Raw genomic sequence first — 8,337 nt, 5'->3', positions numbered from 1 at the left:
ATTGTTATTAAGCAGTTTATAGTTAAACATTAAATTCATAAATATAAAATAATATACTGTATTATCTATTATTATAAATTAATTTATAAGCTAATATATTTGTTTTGTAATTCAAGTTTTTAATACGCTTAAACATTTATATGTTTAAGAAGATAAAAATGAAAAAGATAGTATGATATAAAATTTTGTAGAAATTTAATAAAATAAATACTTTTGGGACATATAAATAATTATAAATTACTAGTAATAAATTATATACTATTACCTTTTAATTTTACATATTGTTTCAACATTCTCGACATTTGATGATATAATAAAGTATAATATACATTTTATGCTTCATCGACTAAATTCATCAACAAAATCATATATTACATTACTAAAAAATATTAATTTTTTCTGAATGATAATAAGTTGAATATTTCCGAACTTCACATAGAGATGGCACCTCTATGCTTACATTTTCATGATATTGCATGAGCTTATCTTATACTTTTCTATAGATTTAAGAATTAAATATCTTTTGTAGTAACTTTATATTGAATTCACTAATAAAAGAACATGATTTCACGTTACATGTAATTCTATTATATACAGGCATAAATCAATTGAATCTAAACAAAAAATATACGTCAATTTAATTACAGCACAAGTTAAATAGAATTGAAAACATAAAAAAATAAAAAGGTTCTATCTTTATTAAGAATAAACATTAAATTATTTTAATGTTGTTTTTAAAGCCATATGAAAATATAATTATTATAGTAATAATTACAAAATTCATATCGATTTAATCACGATGAAATATATTGTCATTGCTACGCATTATATAACACAATATTTTTTTATATTATGTAGTTTCTTAATTTTAATAATATGTACATCGTGTTTAATAAATATTATAATATTCATTTGTAGTAGATGAATGAAAGCGCTAAACGGTGCTTATTATTTTACATACAATACAAGCATATTTTATAATTAAACTTTTTAACTGTGCATTGATAATTGCTTTCTGAAGGAGCATTTATCTTTTATTTTTATCCATTCCACATCCAATACGAATTGCATAATAGAATTCTATTTTCTTATTTTGTAAATTAATAATACTTTTCTATATAAATAGCGCTTTGTCATCACTCAAGTAGTCTATATGTAATAAAGAAGAAAACAAAGAATAAGCAACTTATATAACAATTTAACAGAATAAAAGAAATAATGATAATAGATGCTGAAATTATTAATTAATCTAATATTTTATTACTATATTCGAACGAATGATTATGTAATTCCTTTTTTTTTACTTATTTGAAATACTTACTTACGTTGACTTAGTTTATTGAGATTTAAATATTATTGTTGTTCAATCTTTCCGAGTAATACTACCTATTACTACTGAACAAGAAGTTTCAGACATAAATTTTACTTTTCATAAATAGTACAAAAAATTAGTTTGCTAGTTAAAAATAAAACTGATAAATTAAGAATAATTATTATTAATGAAAATATATTGAAGCTTATATAAATTGTTTTTATTAAAAATAACATGTATTGAATAGTAGCTAATATTTTAAAGAACTAATATTTATTAAAATATTATAATCAATACAGATTAATAATGACTTGTACATATAACATTATATTAATCATAAATTTTCATACATAAAATAGTATATTGTTATTTGAAAAAAAAATAAGAACATGGGATAAACACATTTTCCTGTTTCCTTTGGGAATTCATAATATACTGTATAAAATAATCGTGCAATAAATGTAAGATTAAATATTCATAAGAATTTGAATTAATTTCTTTATAAGCTTCAGAATTACGTATGTATTAAAATAAGGAAAGATAATGCTATAAATATTGTTTTAAATTTATAAATATCATATTTAAATATTTCAGAATAATGCTAAGATTAATTTGCAGCACTTGAAAAAGTGAATTTATTTCTTTATGCTGGCTGAAAGCGTGTCAGTTGCTTGGTTTTCCAATCTATACTCATAAATTATTGAAATTGCATATAAAATAAAATGTTATCGATAATTTAGACTCATAAATATACTCAAGGTTCATAAATTCTTTATAAGAATATATTGAGGATGCACTGTGAATATTATTATTTCATTAAGTCGCATCCTGTGTGTTACAAAACTTTTATGGTTTATTTTTTATATTTTTTTAACAAATACTTTGTATAAACTATTTATTATTATTTATCATTATTTAGTAATAAGTAAAATTATTATAATTTTTAATCATTTAATGGATGAGTAATATAAAATTATAAAATTATTATTTTTTATTATGTTCTGAAACAGAAAATAAAATAATTTTGACTTAACGTAAAAGATTTAATAATTTTTACGTATTCCCTTTTATTATTTTCTTCTTGTATTGGTATATTATATTTGTAGGACATTTCTTTATGAAGGCACCACCATAAACAAATTTATGTAATATTCTATTTATTTTCATTAATTGTTAATATATTCATTAATTTTTATATATATTGAAATCATTTATGAGCGTATCTCAATATATTTTCTCCGTATGTATATTAATTTTTAAACTTCTGAAACCATTATTGGTATATAAATTCAAGCAATATTTAATTAAATTATTAATTTGAATTTCCTGATTATTTTAAAATAAAAGTCATTCTCATACATTTTAATCCAGCGTTTATACATATATATATATATATATGTCTGATAATAATAAATGGAGATAGTAATAATATATATAAATAAAATTTTGGCTTTTACACATTGACGCATGATTGCAATCGTTTATGAAATTTAGATCAGTGAACGTCTAGACTAAATTAAATATGATTATTATAATGTACATTTTTTTAATAAATTAAATTCATTGTATTGATCTGCATAAAATACTGTATTAAACTATACCATATCTGTAATTTGAAAATACGTGAATAGGTTAATACGCATTTAATCAGCATATAAATGATATGTATTTAGAAATAAAATTTATTGAATCAAAGATATTTTTACTGGTAAACAATTCCCTTGTTTCTATTTTTAACTAAACTGAAAATTTTTTTATTTTTAGTGTTCAAATTTGAAAGTCAACCTACTGTAGGTCACATGCAGTAATGAACTGTAAATTGATAATACAACAGATGAAACACAAATTCTGTTATCTTTCAATTGCTACTTACATTTTTTCAATTCTTTATTAATTTAAATTCTTAAAATTTCTATATTCTAAGTTTCATAAATAAGGATATATTATTTACTTTCGAATTATTTTGAAAAATTTTTTCAGTTGGACTATAATGACAGAAATACATATTAGGAATGATATAAGTATTTAATTATTTTCAGATGATAGATGATTAATTTATTAAAAATACATTTAAATTTAAAAATTTCACGAAATCTTTAAAATCTCAGAGTGTATTTTATTGCTTAATATATATACCAACTCGTATAGTAACAACAACTCAGAAATTGTTAGAAAAATAGTGAAAAATACATCAAGACAACTCTTTTGTATTGTTTCAATATATAAGAAATTATAAATCTGTCAAAGTTCATCTATTAATAATTCATTTAGTTCATTTTATTAAATTAATTTATCATTTATTACTTAATATCTAATAAACATTACAGGATTGTAATTAATAAATACATATAATTCTTAAAATATAAATATAAAATATAGTTATAAACTGTATATTAATTAATACATATATTTTATTGACTTATATGAATATGTATTAATATAGTCAATTATTATTTATGTTTTATTAAGTTATTAGTTGTACTTAAATTAGTATGACAAAATAATAGGATTCTAAAAGTATAAGACATTAAAGTATATATATATAAAAAGAAATTTTATATTCAACTATAAAATATCTAAGCTCATCCATTAAAAAATTTTTAAAAACAAATAATATTTTTTACATGTGTATATAGATATATTCAAGATATGGTTCTTGCAATGATATATTAAAAAAAATTAACAAAAACTTTTATATTGCATGTATACGTATAACTTTTGTTTATTAAGCAAAATTATTATGGAACTAGAATAAATAGAATTGAATATTATAAAATTTACATTAAATTGATACAAAATTAGGCGCGTAATTAATTTACTATTATTCATTTTTCAAACTTATATTTTTCATTACTTAATATTACTAACGTTTCTTAATGTATTTTGCTTTTAACATTATTAAAGATAACTATTAATAAATTTGAACTATATAGTATTTATTTAATACATATACAAAGAAACTCTTACTCATTTCAGACATTAAAATTCAATTTATATTTATATCATGTATTTCAAGATATGTGTTTTGAATATATTTGATAAATTTTTAATATAATTTCTTATTTCTGAGGAACAAAATTTTATAATAATGTATTAATAAAATTACTTATTCAATATTAAAGAAATTTTTATGTTACTGAAACATAGTTCAGTTATTATTTATAATACAGTCTTATAAAATGAAAAAAAAACATATTTTTACAATTGTATTAAAAAAATATTACAGTAAAACAAACATACTATATTTAATCACATGAATAAATTATAAATAAACATAGATGTAGTTTATAATAATCCAATTATGTACCTACATTCAGAAAATTTTTCCCAACATAATTTTTTTGAGTATTTAATGCAATACTCCTTGTTCTGTATATAAAAATATATTCAATTATAAAAACAATCTTATTTAATTTTTATTAATCATATAAACATTTTAAATTATAACATTTTTGAATATTTAATATATATGAATTTTATAATAAATGATGAAAGGTTTATAATATTTGAAGTCAAATATGTACGAATATTAACTGTTAATTTTTATGTTTTTCATATAGATAATAAATCATATATAATAAAAATTAAAATTTACTCATAAATCAATAAATATAAATCAACATAAAAAGTGGATTTCTTGTAAATTTAGAATGTTTACTAATTTGTCTTGCCATAATACAAACATACTTTTTATATGTGTCAATTCAATAAAATGTATTTCAATAATAATTGAACGTGTTTTTTTAGATAAAATGAAAAATGGATATTGTTATATACTGACTCAAAGATTGTTTTGGAATCATTTAAATTATTCTATGAAATTTTATTATTTTAAAATATTTTTTCATTTATAAACGAAATCTTATTATAATTTGATATATGACACGCACTTGGATACAACAATTTTCAAAAAAGGTGACACAACAAATGCTCAACAGCTGAATAGTTTCCTAACAATAAGCTGAACGTGAACTAACAAATAAAATAAATAATTCCATGAATTTTGAAATTCAAAATCATTCCCATAAAGTTTTTAAAAAATTATAGTACATCCTCATACAAACGAAAATATTCTCATTCACGGACTTTCCTTACTATAAAAACTATTACAAATTTCATTATTTATTCAAATCACGTGCAGCATAAATATCTAATCTAAACTGGACATAGATGTTACCTAGATCATATAAAAATAAATCAAATTAAATATAGAATTAAATATAAACATGCTAGTGTAATAACCAATTAATAATCAATAAATAAACGATATTATAAAATAATAAAAAAAAAAAAAATTACTTCATAAACATACATAATATTCAATAAACTGCAATAACTTAAAATATTCATAAGAAATTGTTTGTTACAATTATTTATGCATATGTTCAAATAACTTTAGTTCATAAAATGAAATCGTTCCGAGTAAAAGTTATTATAAAAACATATGAATAATTCTAGATTATTATTATAACCATAACTTTTAATAAACTAGAAGAACATCAGTAGTTAAAAAACTTTAATACAATAAATTTGTTATTAATTAAAGTCATATCATTATTCTATAAAAAACAATGTTTCGGAAAGATTAATAAAACGGTTTTGAATTATAATATTAAATTTGTGAAAAAGCATTTATCTATTACAGAAAAGGTAGTTGTTCTGATGACTTCATGATTTAATCGAAACTTCTTTTCTGTAGACAATTTCTTTATAAGAGAAAGTTTACAATAGTTTGATAGAACTAAATTTGATGAATATAGGACGCTTCGAAAGAACTTGCTAACACAATTCGAACATTTTGTTATCAAAATCGGAATGAACCAGTGTCTCATCTTGAAAAGTTTATTTTTATCAATTCTGTATTATATTACTGGTTCGAACAACATTAGCGCAATATTATTTGATTATATTATTATTCATTTTCAGATATTAAATTAGATTTATATTATAAATATGCCACAAGAGAATGTCTATTATCTTGTTGACGCTTTTTAAAAGTAAAAGTTTCAAATATATGTTAGTTTTATGCTGAATAGTACGTATATATATATTTCTCAATTCTCATAAAAATTTACAAAAACTTATCAATAAACGAGATTATATTAAAATATTTATAAAACATATTAGTAAAACTAAAGAGTCCACAATAAAAAATGTAGACAAATAATGTTGTGAGTAATGTAAAAACCATGCGTTTGTAGGTGAACAAGCACTATGGTTCTCCATGTCTCTCTTTTACCTAAAATCAGATATATATACATGTTCGAATACGTACACAGATGCAACTATCCAAATACTCGACGGATATACATAAATATATATATATATATATATATATATATATATACATATATTCTCAGAAATGCAGTAGCCATACTGCAGTAAACGGAAACGTTGTGCGCGGTAGTTCGCTAAAAATGCGGATGCGCATAACTCAGTGGTTTAATCGCGAATACAGTCAGACCCCGGAACGCCTGTGTAATGAAACCCCGCAGTGGCATAGCCTTGAAAAACAAGTTGTGCGAAGTAACAATACCTCTGCTGTAACACAAATACATAATACATGTGCCAGCGTACGTAAATGTGAGGCTCGGTTGGTGTAGAACTGTTAAAATACATGCTGAAAACATTTGTCTGGACCGCAGGAAATACCTTCCACCAGCTTTTTATTTTTTAGCGATGGTCCAAAGATACTTAGACGTTTAAGTCTTAAATTTATTTTTTAATTCTCTGTTGAAGTAAAGTATTTAATGATGTATCTTTATGTAAAAAATAATGGTATCGTAAGACAACGACAGGCTTCGTTGTAAACTCTTCATTGCAATTATAATCGCATTTATAATCCCCACTGAAGTTACTTTATGTTTAACGAAAGAAGATTAAGAAATATGGTACTAAAGATATTTCATAAGATTTTAAAACTTATAAGTAGATATCTATTAATACAAAAAAATTATCAATATTATTAAACAAAGTATTTTATGATTTTTCGATAGTAATATTTTATAAGGTTTGTTGTTAGATATTTCTTCATTTTCGAAATATTTGAAATTCATTTTAATTACAACTTATTATGTATTGTATTATGAATTATTATAATTCATTAATGTGACATATGAATTTTCCATTCTTTGCTATCAAGTTTGGCTTAGCGAAAATTATATTTTTCTTATGTATATAAGTGCAAAAACTAAACAAAATCAATTCAATTTAAAGCAGGTGTTTTTGACATTAATAATGAATTTTGAAATTTTTTACTTTTTAATATTAATATACATATGATTTATTATTATAAAATTTAAATACAAATATTTTTAAATTATAAACTTTACTACAAGTATAATAGAAATAACCTTTTATTATTTCGATATTAAATTTAAAAGTTAATTAGCAAATTTATTATAACTATTGAGTCATAATTTATTTTTAACTTTTAGCTAATTAAATTTTCAATGAATATAGTGAAAAAAAAATTTTTTTGTTTTATTGAATATAGTAAATGATTCATCGGCGGTTGCATCAAATATACACGATTCAGTGCTTAATTTTAATAACTACTTTTACTTTTATAGATAATACAAACTTTTTATATCAAACAAAAGTAATTTCCAAAGGTATTAAATTTATCTGATCTAAAATATTATAAAACTGCTATTTTATGTGAAATTTTTAGTAATTAATTAATGAAGGCAGAAAAATTTCCTCTCATTCTGTATTCTGTCTCATAATACTTATAGAAACACTTTTATACATTTGAATTTTACTGTCGTTTCTATATATATATATATATATATTTCTTCATTTATTCGTCTACAATAAGAATTTTTCGAGTCTTAAATGAAAAATAAATACAAGACGCAAGAATAAAATAAGAAAAAACTCTTTCATAAATCGCGCGTGAGCTAGGTTATTTGAACTAGATTTCGTATGAACTCCTGATGTTTGATTAAGTAATAGTGCTTATGAATGTTGCATGACTCACGTTATGTATCAAAAATGAGATTAAGAAAAAATAAGAAGAAACT

The sequence above is a fragment of the Ceratosolen solmsi genome, unplaced genomic scaffold (assembly GCF_000503995.2).
Source record: "Ceratosolen solmsi marchali unplaced genomic scaffold, CerSol_1.0 scaffold6, whole genome shotgun sequence".
NCBI classification, from domain to species: domain Eukaryota; kingdom Metazoa; phylum Arthropoda; class Insecta; order Hymenoptera; family Agaonidae; genus Ceratosolen; species Ceratosolen solmsi.
Note: the sequence above shows the minus strand (reverse complement) of the source record.